We start from the raw sequence: 19,278 nt of genomic DNA on the forward strand, positions 1-19,278 counted from the left end.
CCACAGACCCAAAGTAAAACCCTGATTGTCACTTGGCTTTGTGATCTTCTCTGGAGTCCTGGCAGCAGCAGCTGCCTCTCATGGTACAGGGGAGAGTATTGTCTCATTTTCCAATAAGTGTACGTGTCTCTGAGATGAAACATAAGAGCCTGAGAGAGACCCATCAGGCCCGGGGGCTAACTTGCACAGCAGAGCAAAACACCTGGATAGCAGATGACACTACAGAAAAGGAAAAGCCTTTACAAGAAAACTTCTTGTAGACTAAAACTTTAGCCTTGAGATGCTCAGTAACACAACAAATCATGTAGTTCCACTTGGGATACGGGCTTTACATGTACTGCTGGGTTTTAATACAGACATCAATGAAGTTAGACATGGAAAAGACTGAGTGTACAGCTGACTTATGTCACTTTGGCTCACAGAACCCTGAGGGCAAATGTAGCAGGCGTTTAACTGTGCCACATTCATTCCCAGCCACAGAGAAATCCCAGCAGCAGTAACTATGCTGTTCTTCCTGAGGCTCCTGAGCTCTTTGGCATGAGGTGTCCCTGGGGAGCTCTGAAGCTGCTCCTGCTCTGGGGCAGATGTGCAGCTGTGCTGGGAATCACCAGACACTGGGTGGCCACAGGTCTGGGCCTCGAGTTTTCCTAACACTGGCAGTTTGGTAGCTTATTCGTGGACAGGAGGGCAGAGGGCTGGCTAGTTGTCCTGCTGGGATCTTGGCAGTCTCACAGTTTCAGGGTTTGCCGTGAGAAGCACGTTAAAAGCTCATCCCCTCTGGTTTTACATGACTGTCCTTGTGACTTGGTGCACTCTAGGTCCTGCCTGCACAATGCCACTGCGGCTCCCAGAATGGCTTCATCTCACCAAGCTTATTTGAAAACTAAACAGAACAGAACAGAAGTGTAGCAAAAGAGGGCTTGGCCAGGCACCTGGTTCTCTGCACTGCCAGAGCTGCCTTAGTGGAAGCTCCTGCCCCCTCCGAAGCAGCTGGGGTGCCCCGAGGGGTCAGTTTGCAGGGGTGCCCACCCCTGGGCTCTGCTCTGCTCCCAGCTGGCTGAAGGGAGGGTGCTCTGCCCAAATTTCTTGCCAGACAAAGACCATTGGCAATGACACAACAGATCTCACCGGGCAGCATCCCTTGGGCAACCTGCAGTTAAAAATAACTTTCCCTTGTGTGGTGGGAGGCAGCAGAGATGGGGTAATTTTAACTACAGCTCTAACATCTTGTTCTGAGCCTTAATGGGGGAATCATGAAGTCCTACCCACTTCAGGACTTTCAGCTCCTAGGGGTGAGGGTGGTGAATGCTGTGTTTGAGACCAGTGTTTAGTGCTGCCTCAATATCTAGATGAAGTGCAGGGACTTCCCAGTTATACAGAAAATGTTTTCACAGCCAGAAAGACACAGTTTTGGAGAGCTGGTCCCAAGCCCATGCCTCAGCTCCCACCCCCTCGCAGAGGTCTGGCCCAGGCTTCCTCCTGGGTCTCAGCCCTCGAGTCTGGCTGAGCCTCACAGTCTTGGGCTGGCAGTTCAGAAACAGGACTGCTCTGGAAGTGGAGAAGAGGAACAGACCACTCCAGGCAGTGTTAAATAGCTGAGCACACACAGGGTGTCTTCTCCACTTGAACTGAATATAACAATTAAATAGATACTCAATTAAATATGTGAATGGCTCTGTTGCTGAGCTACAAAGTGAAATCTCTGTGTGTACTGAGATTGGTCTGAAGCCAAAGGGCCATGCTGCAAAGCTGATGGCACTTCATGGACTATGGCTTTGAAAAGAAAGTATCTTCCCCGCAAAACTGAAGGCAATCATAAGCATAACTCATAGAAGATGTGATGACACCTCCCTGAGCAGATACCCCTCAGGAGCACGGCACCGATTTCTCTTCCCTTTTCCTAACAGTGATGTAGGGCTTGTGCTGCAGACTGAAATTGGTGCTGCCCTGGGTGAGATGAAGTGTGGCCTGGCACTACCAGAGCAGTGAGCTGTTCCTCAGCACGCAGGAGTGCAGGAAGCAGGAGTGGCAGGGCCAGGAGCAGCCCATGCAGCTGTCACACGGATGGCAGTGCTGGCAGTGCCATCCCCTGCTCATCACACTGTCACCTGGGCATCAGCCCTTGCTAGGTGGTGGGTGACAGGGAGGCTGTGAAGGGTGATGGGGGCAAACACAGGGGGCCCAGCTCAGCCTGTTACTGGGGACTTCACCCACAGCCACGCAGAGAGGGACATGCAGTGGCACCAGTGCCATTCTGCAGCTCCCCTGCAACCGGCGAGGGACAGGCAGAGGTGGTTGTCTGCTACCTTCTGCCTTCTCAAGAGCCCCAGGACTTCAGGACTGCCTGGAGACCTGCAGATCTGGCTGATCTGCTTCCACAGGCAGGAGGCAGCTCCCTGCAGCCTGCTGAAGTGCAGGGGTGAGCACTCAGGCCAAAATGTAGGTCGCTACCTTAAAATATTTTTTGCTAACACAGTGTTTTGGTTGCTACTGAGTGTGGTTATTGGAAGATGCTTCTCTGTCAGCATCTGTTCCCAATCACAGATTAGTATCTCTGTCTTTCTGGGGCTTTACCACTCTCATGAAGTGGAAGAGGGACTGGACCTGCCTGCAGGCTCTTCCAGTCACCCTCTCCCCTCCCTTCCCTAGCATAAGGTTGTGTAATTATTTGTGTGATGTGGGACATCTTTAGCAAAAAAGCTTGGGAGACCTGTCTTCACCTCCCACATGAGTCCTGGGGAAACAGAGCTCTCCCAAAGTGGGAGTGCTCTGGTTTCTCAGCCATGCAGCAAGCGGGTCATCCCACCCACAAACTTGTTGGGATCTGAGTGGTGCAGAGTTGCTGTGCTGGGGGAACCACGGCCTCCCTGCCGCCACCACAGGCACCTGCAGCCCTCAGCAGGGGCTTCAGCCCATCCTCCCATTGTGTTGCTGACAAGCTGCAACCTGCTGGACCTCAGGGCTCCCCACACTGCTTATCTCTCCATCAGCATACAGGGCTGGGCACAGACCTGAGAGGTCATGCCCTTTCCTAAGGGAAGAGGACATAGAAGACTAAAATATCCCTCCTGGGCTTGCACAGGAATTTATCCTTGAGCACAACCTTTATTTTCCATCCCAAATCTTAGGTTGGGAAGTAACAGGAGCCTGCTCTCACCCTCCCCAAACACCTGCACACCAAATCCCCAGAAAGCTCCTTGCTGGAGCTGGGGCGAGGAAAGTGGAACTATTCCTGTCCTGTTTTGTCCCTCCGCTGTGAATGGCAGAGCAGCAGTGTAAAAATGTGGCAACACACAGAGCAGTCACTGCAGTGGGATTTCTGATTGCACCTGGAGCAGGATGGACCACGAATGTTGCGAGATAACATCTTGCCACAGAGACTTCCAGCCAGTTTTTCAGGCCTTAGGAGTCTGAATGCTGCTGGGGTATCCAAACCAGCCCACCCAGGGCTGGGCATTGCTAGTGCAAAACACAGCAGGTTCCTGTGGTACCCATGAACACAGGTGAGCCATTGCTGCTTCCCCTATGGTGAGATCTTGGAGATACTGTAGGAAACCCCACCAGGATCCAATCCACAACCCAGTGAAACTGGGGTATTTGTTGTCATGAGACTGAAAGTGCAACTGGTCTGAAGGAGAGACCAGGAGAAAGTACAGATGGTTCGACAGAAGCTTTGGGTTATTGTTGGTGTGTTGAATGTGCAATTAGTTTAAAACCACTTAGAAAGATCTTACTCTCTGATGGATTGTCCCCAGCTGGGATCCTCCACCCTGCCCATGTCCCAGGATCCCATTTCAGCCCCATCTGCAGGTGTTCAGCCCTACAGGGGTGGGAATGAAGGATGCTGGTCTTCAGCCCCCCTGGGCTGGATTGACCACTATGACTCCTGCCTACCCCTCTCTCCAGTGGGCAGAGCCCACGATCCTGCTGAGGGCAAGAGCAGCACTTGGGGCAGGGGATGGGTGTGCTGTGAGGGGTGTGCTTCTGGCAGCCCTGATACAGCTCTCACTCAACCCACTGCCTGGGAGAATGGTCCCAGTGCTGCCTGGAGCTCACCCCTTCCCTCCTCATCCTGCTGCTGCATCTCACTGCTGCGGGGTCCCCACCATCCCCAGCAGCTGTGGCTGTGCCCCTGGCTGGGTGCAGCTCTGCAGGAGCTGGGGCAACAGGAGCCAAGAGAGTCAGTTTCCTCTGGCTCACTAGCACTTTCCTTGAAGCTCCTCTGGATGCCACCCTGCTCCTTGCCTCTCTGAGCCTGCTCTGTGAGGATTAGCCACGCTTGGCAGAGAGTTTTGTGGATGAGGGAATCAGCCTCCACCCCACAGAGACAGGGATTTGCACTCTTTGTGCTGATGCTGCAGGCCAGCTCTGCCAGCTCTGCCTCTATTACTGGGGAGTTTTCTGTAGCATGGAATCCCTCAGCAAGGAGCAAAGTGCTGTTCTTCCAGCTCAGCTGCTGTGGAGCAGCACTTCCCACCAGCAGCACAGCCAGCATGTCTGCAAGGGAGGGCTGTGTGCAGGAGAGGGGCAACCAAACCCTCATGGCACAGCACAGCACAACCAGCTCTGCCCTGCTTGCACTGCTGTTGCTGGGCAGCACCCCCAGGGATACATCCCTTCCTCCTCCTCTCCATCCCTCCTTTCCTCCTCATCCTTCCTTTGTTTCTCAGCTCTCAGGGGGCCCCTCGGGTTAATTGCTTGACCTGATCACTGCACATCGAGCTGGACATCTGGCAATAATCATTGAGGGGCTTGTGAGAGTGGCTGTCTCAGAGGGGACAGCAAGTGGCTCCTGGGCTCCTCTCAGCAGTGGCTGTGTTTTTGTCACAGTACACATGGCTTTGTGCTGTGCCTGGCTGATGTCCTGCATCCAGGGGCTGGTGCATGAGAAGCCCTGGTAGGCGAGGGGAGGTGGGGAAAGAGCTGCTCTGTGTGGGATGATGCATTCAGGACTGGAGACTCGGACCCAAACCCGGGGACACAGCCACAGTGGGAGCTGGTGGCCCCTGTGCTGGGGAAGGTGAGCCCCTGGCAGGGACAAGAGCACCTCAAGAGGCTGATGGAGTTTCCTTGCTCCCTGTTGGTTCCGGAGCTGTGGGCGGGAGGCAGCCGTGGGGCAGCACGGTAACGGGATGACAGACACACAGGGACATGGCAGCGGTGACACAGGGACAGTGGTGCCTTAGGAGGCTACAGGCACGGGCAGCCTGCCCTGGCATGGATGTGTGGCTGAACAGGGAGTTCCCCTGTGTTCCCAAGGGGTCTGGGAATCTGAAGCAGCCCTGCCAGCGGCAGCACAGAACAGCATCAACCTGAGAACAAGTTTCTCATGGGCAGTGTTTCCCCCTGGTCAGAGCAGCCCTGGGAAGCTCTGGGCCCACACTGTGCTGGCACCAGAGCCTCCCACCCTGATACTGCCACAAGTCACTTCACTCTTCAGCAGGTTTGCTGCACTGCCTCCAGCCTGCTCCTGCCCTGTCTGCCACAAGAAGGGCTGTGGGGTGGTGGGTGAGAGGACAGGCTGTCCCCAGGGTGTGGCCAAAATCAAAGGTGCTGACCCCTGGCACTGCTGGCCACACACTGATGCTGCTGGACACACACTGGCACTGCTGGCCATGCACAGGCACTGCTGGCCATGCACTGGTGCTGCTGGATATACACTGGTGCTGCTGGCCACGCACTGGCACTGCTGGCCACACATCAGTGCTGGTGCATAAACCAGGATACACTGCTGTTTTTTTTCCAGAGATGGAAAGATTGTGTCTGAAATCCCAGCCCAACTGCTAGCCAGGGCTCTGAGGAGGCTGGACACATGATCCAGCCCTTTCCCTTGCCTGCCAGGCATCCTGCTCCTGGAAAACCCTTGAGCACTGCCTCTCTCCTGCCCCCCAGCTCCCAACCACCTGAGACAGGACTGCCAGCATCACCCACCTCTTTGAAATGTGCTTTTCATCCCGGTTTGATACAACAGAGAGAAAGGGAATCAGCAAGGAATTACCCAGCGGCCTGGAGACCTCAACGAGGATGAAAGCAGATGAGCTTTTTTTAGGACTTGGCTGAAAGACTCTTTAAGATCCCCTCTCAGCAGTGTGAGCCGGCGGCTTTGATCCCGAGTGCTGTGGAGGAGCTGGCAGGGCTCCTGCAGCACTGCAGCGGTGAGCAGCAGGCAGAAGGCTGATTTTGAGCTAATAACAGCATGCTCAAAACAATGGCAACTGTTCTGGAGGATTTCTGTGAGCAAAGGCAGCAAACAGGCAGTGCTGGGTTTTGGCAGCTGGTAACCAGGTAGTGGATGTGCCTCAGGCTGTAACCTCACACCCCACAACAGAATCTAAAAACATCACATTCCTTAAAACACGTAATTCTGAGCTGGTGTGAGTGCTGTTGGTCACAAAGCCTGAGCAGCCAGGGGAAATGTAAGCATTGGTGCTTGGAGATTCTTCCCAGAGCCTTGGGGATGAGCTGTGGGTCACCCAGCACAGGCTGTGACCCCTCCGACAGCTCAAACCCTGTCACCCTCCCTCCTGTTTGAGATCAGCCCTTTTCCAGCCTGATTACAGGCCTGGCTGGAAATGCAGCCGACTCACGGTTTCGGTGTGAGTCACAGAAGGTTTGGTGGCTTTCCTCTTCCCGCAGCCCCAGGCTGCCGGGGCTGGAGCGGTGTGGTTAGCTGGCAGGGCTGGCCTCCTCGCCCTGAGGAAACTCATCTGCAGCCCTTGTGGAGAGAAGTTTGGCTGTGTCCTGAGCATGGGAGAGCATGGAAGAGTCCCAAGTGTTATTTTGAAGACTCTTGCTCTTTTGGGGGAAAAAAGAGCCCTGAGGTGGGTGGTGCAGAGACTGGGGTTGCTGGGGTCCCCCGACTGGGGGAATCTGCTCCCAAGGGCCAGGGTCTGGTGCCTGCTGTGCTCCTCTCCCGGCCTCAAGGCAAGCACAGCCTCTCCAGGGAGTGCAGGGACCAGCCAAACCTGCTCCCCTCCACCACCAGGAGCTCCTGGCATGCCAGGGTTGCAGGGAGAGGCAGGTTTTTAATTAAGCAGACTGTTACAGCTGTGGGACACAGACAAGTGCTCAATAGGAAACCCCTCCCTTGTGTGTGTGGGGCTAGCATAGGATGCCAGCTTCCCCCATGAAGTGTTATCTTGTGCTTTTGGGGACAGAAGAAGCAGTTCTGGCACACAGCATTGCCCTGGAGGACGTGTAACATCTAGGAGGTGAGGGGGAGCCTGACTGGGCTACAGCCATAAACCACTTAAGAGAGAAAATGTCTGTGCTTTGTAACCCACCCTTTACCCATCGCGTTGATGCGAGCCTCCTCCAGCCAGAGTCAGGGTGGCTCAGGCTCAGCTACTTCTCCTTAGCTCCCTGCTCAGACTTACCAAGGTTTCTGCACCCTCCAAGACTGCTCTCAGCCTTCCAAAATGCTGATACACCCTTCAGTACTCAAGGGCTTAAAGAGCCACGCAGCAGTCGTAGGCTGTGGGAGCTGTCTTCTTGCTTTGTACTAAGAATAGCTTGGAAATGCTGTCGATGAATAGCTATGGAAACACATCCTGAAGCAAGATGTGAACCTCTGCCATGGGCACCACTGATGCCCTGCCCATGAGCTCAGTAACCCCAGTGCTGCTTCTCCAGCTTCAGCACTGGTTTGTAATGTCAACGCAACCCTCTGGTCTAATTGCAGCCCTGTCATTTATGCTTACTTAGCAGCCTGTTTATAATATCTCCAAGCAAGCTTGCTATTTATTGGGATAAATTTTGCTACCCAGAGAGGCTGGTAAGTCTGCACAGGGTCAGGAGGAACGTGAATACCCACTTCCTAGTTCTGACACTACATGCCTGCCAAAGGCAAGGACTGTCAGTCCTGTCAGCAGACATCACTGCACAAAGGGAAGACAATTACTGTGGGACAACCATTTCTCCTGGGCTTAATGATTCACCAGCACATGTGAGTGCCATCAGTCCTCAAGGGAGCAGAGGCAGGTGGCTTCAACAACATGCTATTCCCTACTTGAGTGTTCCAGCAACGGTGCTGCAGAGAGGCTCTCCCCTGCTCTGGGTGTCTCGGAAAACTGAGGGGATGTGGGGCTGCTCTGCCACTGATGGGAGGCTGGCACTCCAGCTGGACCATGCTTTGGGATTTTCCAGTGATACCTGCTACCCTGCAATGGGAACCCTTACTTGCCTGGCAGAGTCTTTGCCACTGAGCTTTTCCCTGCAGCAACAGCTGTGCTGTGCAGAGTCAGATGAGAGGCTCAGCACATTTCACTCATCTTTTAGGTGTCCATGAAGCTCCTCTGTGGTCCCTCTGAAGCTAGTCTTCATGGAAAAAGCACCTCAAACCCTTCCCTTACAGCAGCACTGTGTTGCAGCTCCTTTGCTGGCTGCCAGGCCTTGCTGGGGGCAATGGCTGGGCTGGTTGGGGATGCTCCCTGCCCCTGCTGCCATGGGCCATCCTGGCTACAGCAGCTGGGTCCTGCACCGGGATGTTCTGGTCCAACATACACAACACAAGCTGGTGTGGGCTGTGGAGTAGCCAATCTGTAACAGAAATGCTGCCTGCAGAGCTCACTCTGCTCCTCAGTGAGACTCTGAAACTCCTGTGCCTTATGTTATATGGTTTGTATGAAACATATGTGACTTCTGAGCATATTAGGTACAATTAAAGGTAAGAGAATACACAGGGCAGCTTGCACTGGGGCTGCAAAAGAAAGAAATTCTCCTTCTCTGCAAAAGTTTGTACACTGGATTTACTGACTGCCTTTGTGGAGGGGAGGTTTGTAAGAAAAACTAAACAGAAGAGAGGTTTTTTTCCCCAAGCTTAAAAAGCCTGGTAAGAAATGTGTTCATTTGCTATTTATTGCCACCAAAGATTTGTCTGACAGGTGTAATCACCACTAGCACCTCCAATGCATCTCAAAGCTTAATCACCTCAACTTTTCTGTTACCAATGAGATAATGCAATGACCTTCTTCTTGTGTCAATGATTAATCTATCTCACAGAAGCTTGTGTCACCTGCTGCCTCCTCCTCCAGCCCCTTGTGCTCAGGACAGGCCATTTTCAGGCTGGGAGGCTCCAGGAGGCAGGAAGGAAAGAACGGCAGGAACGATGGAGCTGCAGCCTGTGTGGTGATGGAGTGAGGAAAGCTGGAGCAGGAGTGTCTGTGGGGACCAGGAAGGCACACAGCAACATGGCAGAGATGTAACTATAGAGTTAAGCCAGCACAAATCCTTCTGCCAGAGCCACTGGAAAAGTGCCCATGGGCTGTTTTTTAGGATTTCCCTGGGAGACTGCTGTTGGGGTGGGCAGGGGATGCAGGTGCTGCCCCTCAGCATGGGTCAGCTGAGGGCTGTGTGTGCACCTTCTTCGCTCCATTCCAAGAGATGCTGTTGCTCACCTGCAGCCCCGGGGCAGCCGCTGCTCATGGGGCCCTGTGGCAACCTTGGGGTTCCCTTAGTAACACCAAAGCTGCAGGAAGGAGGAATTGCCCTTGGCCTGCTCCCAAAGGCAGTATGCTGTACAATTCATTACCCTCACACTAGATTTAGCCCCCCTTTGAAATCCCCTTTGTGTCTAACCCTGGTAAGGTGATGCTTCTTCCCCAGCAGTGTGTTTCACTGCCAGAGACTAGCAAGCATCCTCGCTGCCATGGCCAGAGCAGCCCTGCTTGGCAGGCACATATGGTACCCTTTTCTGGAGACATATTTTCCCTTGTCAGGCTGTTTTGATCTTCCTTAACTTGCAATCACCAGCACTCATTTCACGACACATCACGTGCCAGGCAAGATGCTGCCTCTGGCTCTGTAGCTGGGTGGATGTGCACCAGGAATGACGTGTGAGGCTGAGTTCGTGATCCAGCCTGGCTGCCAACAGCCCAGGGATACGTAAGGGGCTTGTGCCCTTTCACGAAAGCCTTTAGCCCATGGTCTGAGGCTCAGTAGCACCTCTGTCTTTCAGAATGGTCTACAAGAGCTATGTTAGACCAGGACAAAGTTCATTTCTCTTTATGGGCAGGTACAGCCCATTTAGATCTATTTAAAACAGTCTGCAGAGAGGATCATCTCTCCATGCTACCTGCAAAGCAAACGGTGCTCTGCAGGCCCCACGTACAGAAAACCAATCACTCTTCATTTCTTCACCAAAGGAAGGTAGAAGAAATATTATTTTTGCTGAGCAAGGAAGACAAGCTTTCATGCATTCTATCAGGCTGGTGGAGTTAGCTAACGAGAAAGCCAACCCCCGAGTGAGGCTGCAGAACCAGCAAAACCTCTGCACACCCACACCTGTGGGGCAGAGGCTGCCTGCACCGCCCGTGCCCTGTGCCAGCTCAGCCCTGGCCATGCAGCGCCTGCTGCCTCCAGTCCCTCCTCACCAGCTCCCCTCACTGTCCTCTGATGATCCAAACCACAGATTAGTATTTGGTTCACGTTTTGCTGTGGGGGGAGGAGGTATCTGGAGATCCGCCTTTCGCTCCCATCCTTGTTCCAGAGTGAGTCACTGCAATGAAGGAGCTGAGCAATAGGCGAGAGGATAATTTGCCTTGTGATGGTGATTCAGCCTCTGTGGGGTGCTGACAGTGAGCAGAGCTATTGTTTCTCCCCATCAGCTGATGACAAAGGCGTTCTCTCCCCTCTCAGGACATTTCATTGTAGGAGAAGAAGTATGAACAAAGTGATGTGTAAAACGGTGATGAGCAAACTCCCTGCTTCAGGGAACACCTCTCTCTGGTTCTCAGCCTGACTTGGGCACGGGGCAGCTCACTGCCCAAACGGCCAGCTCCTCTTGCCCAGGGCTGCTCTGGTGCACTGCCAGGCACAGGAGCAGCTGCTGCGTGCCAGGGATGGAGTCAGCCCCACACACAGGAGGAATGGGACCAGCTCGGTGCCTGCAGCCTGGCAGTGCCACACCAGCTGCTTGGGCAGACACACCAGCAAATTCCTGTGTCTGTCTGGCACCCACTGTCCTAAAGGCACCACCTCAACAAAGGAAATTATTGGCAGTCGTAGAATCACAGAATGGTGGGGGTTGGAAAGGACCTCCAGAGATCATCCAGCCCCACCCCTGCTAAAGCAGGTTCCCCTTGATCAGGTCACACAGGAACGTGTCCAGACAGATATGAAAACCTCCAGAGAAGGAGACTCCACACCCTCCCTGGGCAGCCTGGGCCAGGGCTCCCTCACCCTCACAGCAAGGAAGTTTCTCCTCACATTCAAGTGGAACTTTTTGTGTTCCAGTTTATGTCCATTACCCCGTGTCCTGTCACTGGGAGCTACAGAAAAACAGTGTGCCCCAACCTCCTGACACCCACCCTTTAGGTACTTGTAAGTGTTGATGAGATCCCCCCTCAGTCTCCTCCAGGCTAAACAGCCCCAGTTCCCACAGCTTTTCCTCATAAGGAAGATGCTCCAGTCCCCTGATCATCTTGGTGGCCCTGCACTGGCCTCTCTCCAGCAGTTCCCTGTCCCTCTTGAGCTGGGGAGCCTGGGGCTGGGCACAGGACTCCAGAGGAGTACAGTCATGCACTATGAAGATGAGCCGGTGCTTGAACAGCTTCCCCATGAGGGATGGCTCAGTGGGTTAGGACAGTTCTATAGAGTGCAAAAATAAATGACCCAGAAGTCTATTATATCCTGAGTGCTGTGACAAACAGGGAATGGTTCTCCTCTGCCCCTTCTCATATAAGGTGTGAGGGCATCAGGTGAAACTAGCAGAAGCCTGTTCACAACATCAAAGGGGGAGATACTTGTTTACTAAGTTTATAGCTAAGCTGTGAAACTCTTTACTGCATGGCATAGAGGCTACTAAAGTTTTACAAGGGTTCCTAAATGATCCATTGGATTCACTGGCAGTCACTAATCAAATACAATCCCACCACCTGGAAGTGTTTCAACTAAGTGTCAACAGAGGTGGGGAGGACATTCAGGAGTCACTTTTGCAAACTCCTTTGGCCACTTTTTTTTCCTTTGGCACACACTGGGGTGAAGCACCACTGCTCCAACCCACTGCCACTGTTTCCTTGTCCCTTTGCTCAACGTGCCTGCCAAGTTTATACATTTATGCATGAGCAGTATATGGACTTTGAACAAATGCTGCCTGATCAGTTACTACTCCAAAATCCAGTGAAGCTGAACTGGGAAATCATCAATCAGCTTTTACTGACTTCTGCATTTCCTTCTCCTGGTTCTTTACATTTTGCATACTTTGCATTTGCATTTTAGATGAAGTCCAAGGAGTTTTGTGTAAGATTAAGGCATGATTGATAGCTTCAGGATATCCAGGCAGAAATAAGTGTATTATTGGCAGTGAATATTCATAGGGACAGATCAGCTTGGAGGATTAAAAGACACATCCTAGAGGGGTGGATATAATGAAAATGAAGGCAATCAAGGGAAGCAGAAAAGGTGTAGCTTTATTGGCCCTTTACAGTCCCTGTCTCCTTCAGTTCCTAATTGCTGTTGCCAGTTAATAGCAGCTATCAGCAGTGGCTACAGATCCCTGAGCTCTTTGAAGTCCTGAACAATTAGCCCACAGGAGGTGCTAATGATCCTTGTTCATCTTCTCCCTGGTCTACCCCATCCCTGGGTCACGCAAACTGCTGCTGACTTTTTCCATCAGCACCGTTCCCAGTCGCCTTGGGTTGCAGTCGCTCTTGTAACGGCTTCGAGGAATAGGCTTAGCTTTGGTAGAATAAAAATCATTTGCTACCTTATCATATCAAAACGACCACGAGGAACACAGCTCCCATATCTGCCTGGGCAGAGAGGAGAGGTGAGTTGATTTGAGCAGTGCTGAGATCCTGTGAGGGAACTTTGTCCTCTCCTGACCTGGCTCAGCCCAGGGACAGAGGGACCCCAAAGCCCCAGCTGGGTTTGCCTTAGCTGTAGTTTTGTGTAAGATAAAGCAATGGGCCTATGCTCAGGTCCTACAGGGAGATGCAGAGGGCACAGAAGGCCACTGCCTGTCTCTCAATTAAACCTGCAGTCTAATAATAAAGTCTCCAAATGAAACCCATTGTGGCTCTTCAATTCAAGCCCATTTTCCTTAATGGCTAGTGACTTACAAAGAGGTTCCTCCTGTATACAACAGGAGCCATAGATAGATTTTACTTTCTCCATACAATCAAAACACCATTTAACTGTTCACCATGTGATTTTGCTCTCATCTCATACCATTAAGATGTCAGAACATGGTAGCCCTGTTTTTGCACAACACATGGGTAATAACAGATGTTTCATCAGCTTGCCCACTGCCAGCTGATTACATCTGTTTTGTCTAGGGCTTTGCAGAACCAGTAATAAATGATTCAGGCTGAGCATGGCATTTTTATGCTTTCCATGTGCAGAAATCATAGCAAGGACAGAACTCTCCCTCCTACAAACCTGACACCTGCCAGGTGCTGTATAGGACTTTCTGCACCATTTTTGCTCAACCCTTATTAACATCTAGGAGCTGCACAGGTGCCTTTGCTGATGGTGAGACTGCTTTTATCTCTTTGCAGATGCTTACTGAAGGAGCCAGCTGTGAATGTGAAGGCATAAACACCCTCTCCTGGGATCTCCTTGCCCTTTGAGCAGTGTTAATACAGATGTCCTGGGTGAGTCAATTGGTTTTAGACTTTATTTAATTTATCTTCTCTTACTGTGTCCTGAGGGGTGATAGAACATGCTTAACTCCAGCTTGCTTTCTGCTTTAGCAGATTTCAGTAAATCCTCAGAAACTGTAAAGAGTTCTGAAACAAGTCTTCTGGGTTTCTAGGAAGTCTTTCCCCTGCTCTGTCTCCAGGGCTGGGTTTGGCTCAGTTTTGTGCTGTGGTTGTTACCTGCCTCCTCCTCAACTGTTGCTGCAAGCCCAGTGCTGCCCACCTCTCCACCTCTCCACCTATCTCTGGGCTGTACAACTTAGGAGAGCTCCTTCCCTCCCCCCCTAGCTGGAAGTGTCTGTGTGGATTTGTCCTGTGTTACCAGCACGTCTGTTTTCCTCGTTCCTTGGGGTCTAGTTTTCCCTGGGCTGTGCAGCACAGAGCTGCTTGGCTGCCGGTGGTGCTGCGCTTCTGCTATGGGAGAGGTTTCCTGGCATCTGTGTGACACTAGCTGTTCCCTGCTCCTCTTGCTTTACCAAGAGGCTGCTTTGCCTGAGAAACCAAGAGGTTCCACTCTTGTCCCAGGAAGCAGGGCATGGCAGGACAGCAGTGACCTCGCTCTGTGCTGCAACTGGCTTGGGGCATCGGTTGCCTGAATATGGGCTGGCCTGGGTGGATGTTGGCTAGGAGGAGATGCATGAGGAGCTGTTGGAAGGGATTTGGGCTGTGATATGGTTTATTGCTGGGTAGCAGCCAGGCTGGTCCTGGCAGCTCCTGAACTGGGACAGGAGCTCACCCCTTTGGCAGCCCACATTGATTAGTGTTCTCATTTTTAACTCTCTTCCTCAAGATCTCTAGGTCTGCTGTTCAATTTCTCCTCACTAAGTGGACTTGTGCTTCAGTTTCTGATGAGTGGTATAGAGCCATTTTTTGCTGAAGTGTTTGAAAACTCTGAGATGTTGCAGGTGTTCTTGCTGCCCAGCTGTGGAGCACTGCTCTGTACCAGCAAGTGGGGAGGATTGCTCCAGGTCAGCTTCTCTGCTGTGGCTTGATCCAAAGTCTGGCTCACAGGAGGTGGTGTGGAGCATGCTGGACTGACAGCAAGCATGCCAGAGAGCAGAGCTGGATAGTTGAATAAATCTCTGTATCTACACTATATTTCTGCAATAGGCTTGTGAAAACAGAAACTTTGTTCAGGTTTTACTAACATCCATTGCTGTCAAATGCAATTGCTGCAGGCAGGAGAACCTGTCCCTGATGGCAGCACGAGCGCTGTCTGGGGGACATACTGCAGTGGGTGGCTTGTGCAACCACCGTGGGATGATATGGATGTTGCCTTCTGCACTTTTGGCTTTGCTTTCTTTACTGCTGTGGTGAAAACCCCTGTGTTCCCTAACACTGTTTGGGCACTGCTGCAGCTCTCACCCTTCAAAATGCCCTTTAATATCCAGGTTGCCCTTCACCTCTCAGCTCAGTGAATCAGACCCTCATTAGCTCCTGGCCCCTGCTGCTTTTTTGCACTCTGATACTTTAAGTTGGCAAGTAAAGTACATTGAAATAGTGGCTAGGATATGCTCTGGAAGTAATGCTTCTCTTTAAAACCTTTAGTAATTCTTGTTTCTTTGGTCATGTCCCAAACTTCTCCTTATCCTAGTCCAGTTGTGAGATCAGTCTTCCCTATATTCACTACTATAATCTGCTGACAGAAAACTTATTAAAATCTTTGGTGCCTAACCCTCTATGATCTATAGAACACACTGGGAAAACGACATCCATTTTGACTGCAGTCAAGATGCAGAGAATATAGGCACCATAAGGCAATTGTATACCATGTATGTCCTTGAGCTCCTCAGCACATTTGGTGGCAGGTGTGCAAACAGAGGACAGGATGGTCCTTGTCCTGTGGATCATAGAATGGAAAGGACCTCTAGAGCTCATCTAGTCCAATCCCCCTGCCAAAGCAGGTCCACCTAGATCAGGTCACACAAGAACACATCCAGGCAGGTTTGGAAACCTCCAGAGGAGCCTCCACACTCTCCCTGGGCAGCCCGTGCCAGGGCTCCATCACCTCAACAGGAAAGAAGTTTTTCCTTAAATGGATTTTCTTGTGGATGTGGAGTGCCAAAGAACTGCAAGTGACTTTACCAGTTGTATATGTTGAGTTGTCTTTACTTGTTCTCATTTGAGGTCTCACAGTCTGGGACTGAGTGTTTTGTGACCCTTCTGGCTTACTCTCCTTTGAGTGAGAGTTACTCCTCCTGCTGGCCCCCAGCAAGGAGACTGCTTGCAAACTCATTTTTGGCAGAAGTTAACAGTATAACTTCAGTTAACTCTCCAGTGAGGAAAAGTGAGGGCTATCTGACAAGGCTGATGTTGGTATGATAGCTAAGCTGAGCTTGTGTTCTGCCAGATGCTATGGACGGGCTCAAATCAGCATATTTAAAGTTTAGAAGAACTTTTGTCCATATTGAATCTTTCACTGGCCCCTTTTATCATCTTTGAGTTTACCCTGAACCTCAGATTTCATTGCTTCCACACTTTTGCAGATCTGTTAGCTTACAGTTGTTGTTCATTGCTCTGAAAAATTAATCCCAAAAATCAGCGTGTGAATTCATCAACTCAAAGACCTTGGCTCACTCTTGTTCAAAAGCCATGTGTGCTTAGAAACATCAGTGCACAGAGCAGAGACCTGGGGAGTGGCAATTCATCACAGATGGGGCTGTGAGGCAGGGGAGGGACACTTTTCACTGGAGGGGATGCTGAGTTAGAGCCGTGGAGGGAGGGGGGTGCAGGGGGGACGCTGGGGTGTGTTGAGCACTGTGTGTAGACTTAAACTTTGCAGGATTTTGTAGGCTAGAATTTTGCAGATTTTTTAATCTACAAAATTTTGTAGAAAATATTTTCAGAATTTTGTAGAATTTTGAATGTTTTTGCACTCTGATACTCAGTCACAGACTTCTGCTCATTCACTTGATGTCTTGGAGATATTGCAAAAAACTGATTATGTGAAGTCATATTTTGCTTAAAAATAATACCAAGTATTGATGTAATAATGTCAAATTAATTTTAAAGCAGATCTCTAACATCTTGCATATCATGGTCCAGAAATGTCCCTTATTACATGGACAGTCCAGTGATGGTGTCTCCGTGCTGTGTGGTGTCCTGTGCCTGTGTATTCATTATTTCCATGCCTTTGAATTCTTCAATGTGTGATGTGTGAGGTAGCAGAGAAGGCGAAGAAGTGAATAAATCAGAATAATGAGGAAGAAAATTTGCTGTATTTGCATTCAAACTTTTGAACAGCCTCTACATAAGCCTTTTAGATGAAATCCAGACTGCATGAGTGCTAGTTGTCAGCAAGGAACAGTATTAATAGACAATTGCAAAATATTGTTTCCACAGGAAAGGGCTTTGCAGCCTGAAGCAACGTTTCCACAGTTTTCCAGTGGCTCTGGTCACTTATAACGGGTTTTCTCTGTTTTATGCAGCTGTGGTCTGGCACATTGTATGACAGGGAGAACTTTCTAGTTATGGTTTGCAGACACTGGGTTATTAAGGCCTGTGCAGACAGAATAATAGCTGCCTGTATCTTTTTTTTTCCCTGAGTCGGAACAATTTATTTCTTAAAACAGCAGTCTTTGAATGTCTTTCGTCTTTCTAAATGCAGAATGATTCTGTCCTCTGTATGAAAAAACACAATAAATCTTTCTACCTCTGCTCTTAGCACACAGGACAGACTGTAAAGGTTTGTGGATTGTGTTTTCAGTTGGCTTCTGCGGAGGTCAGGTAGTCAAGTCCTTTAATCCTTTTTGTGCCTATCTGCCTGGGACACTTACATACTTCCCACTGCAGAAATGAGGATTCTTGTGTTGAAGGTGCAAAGAGCTGCTGCTGCCTTGTTGTGCTGGTCTGGGAACAGGCGCAGAAGGGGTTGTGCGTGGCAGCCAAGCAGTGGCTGTTCGGATCTGGCACTGGTGATGTGCCTCATGCTTGTAAGGTGTGGGGTGAGGAACTTCTGGTTCTTAATACTGAGCTTCTATTTCACAACTTGTTGAGCAGAGCTAACCATACTCAGTGCTGTAGCCAGCAGAAAGTACATGAGTGCAGCCCAAGCATGGCCAGACGATGGCCAAGCCTACAGAGAGCAGGTAGGGTTTGTGTAACGCTACAGCTTGCACTGACACTTTTCTTATGTGGGACATAACTACAGCTTCAGCAGATGTCTCATTCCAGTTAGGATAAGAAACCCTCTAGGCAGTAAAGCCAAAATAACAGGCTTGTCCTTGAAGTTGCACAGAGGTAATAGTGCATAAGCCTTGTGGGGCAAAAGAATCCAAGGAACAGGAATATCACTAAATCTTTATACTAAAGAATTTCTTAGGAATAACTCCCTCTTGCTTGGTTTCACAGGAAGACTCCTCAGGCTGTTGTTGGGGCTGATGTCTGTCACTAGAACGCTCTTGAACCACCTCTCCAGACATGCAATGGAGGTAGCATCTCCAATCCATCTGTACTGCCATATTAATAGCTTATTTATTATTAATGTATAGTAATATTAGATTTTATATCTTGATATACAGTGAATGGTGAAAGCATGCACTAAACCCACTGAAAATCCAAAGCAAAACATCCTCAAGGATATCCAGTTTCACCTGGGACCAGAAAGGGAGTTTCTAAATCCTCACCAGTGCTGCTTGTCTAGAAAAAAAGAGCAAGCTAATTATTCCCTGCCTGACACAGAACTGGTTTTGCGTGATTTGTGGATTCTGATCCTTGTCTCCTTAATCTGCTTTTTTTCTCTCACCACCCACACAAAACTTCTCTTTCTACCTACTTCTAGCTCCTGCGTGATGATACAAGTTATTACCTCCATTCATGGTGCCAGGCTCAAAATACTCTCTGACATCAGTCTCCTGCCACAGCCGATGGAAGCAGCCCTGTTGTGCTGGGTGCCTGGGGAGAGCAGCCCAGAACCCAGAGGCTGTTCTCACCTCCTGCACAACCACAGGCATAGACAGCCAGTGAGATCCATCCATCCACCCATCCATCAGCACAGCAACTGCTGCTATGCCCAGGGCATTGCTGAGTGTGGTCTGTAGGCAGCATAGCTGTGTTGCCTTAGACAGGCAAACCTGGCAAAAAATAAAGTTAATTGTCCAGCAGCCCAGGAGAAATCCACAAAATCAGGCTTCTGTTCAAACCTAGTCCTAGAGAACCCTCCTGGCTTCCAGTCAAGTGTTTTTTTCCAAGTTTTCTAAAATGCCCCAGTGTATGGCTTAGGTGGGAGGCAGACATGTAACAAATGAGATCACTGTAGGAAGCTAGATGTACAATCTGTACTGCTGTGATGACCCTAAAGAGCCCTGGAACAGGCTGCCCACGGGGGTTGTGGAGTCTCCGTCCTTGGAGGTCTTCAAGACCCACCTGGACATGTTCCTATGCGACCTGATCTAGGTGAACCTGCTTCTGCAGGGAGGTTGGACTAGGTGATCTCTAAAGGTCCCTTCCAACCCCTACCATTCTATGATTCTGTGACTCTGTGTTTGGATGGGAGATGTTGTTTTGGTGTGCAAGAAAGACTAGCTTAGACTGGAGAGTGGAGTAAAGCCAAATCTTGACTTAAATTTGTCTGTTAAGAGACTGACAATTGCATCATCTCCTGATGTGGGTCTCAAGCTGGTTTTAGACAGCAGTCTGTAAA

The sequence above is a fragment of the Colius striatus genome, chromosome 12, assembly GCF_028858725.1.
Source record: "Colius striatus isolate bColStr4 chromosome 12, bColStr4.1.hap1, whole genome shotgun sequence".
Taxonomy (NCBI): Eukaryota; Metazoa; Chordata; class Aves; order Coliiformes; family Coliidae; genus Colius; species Colius striatus.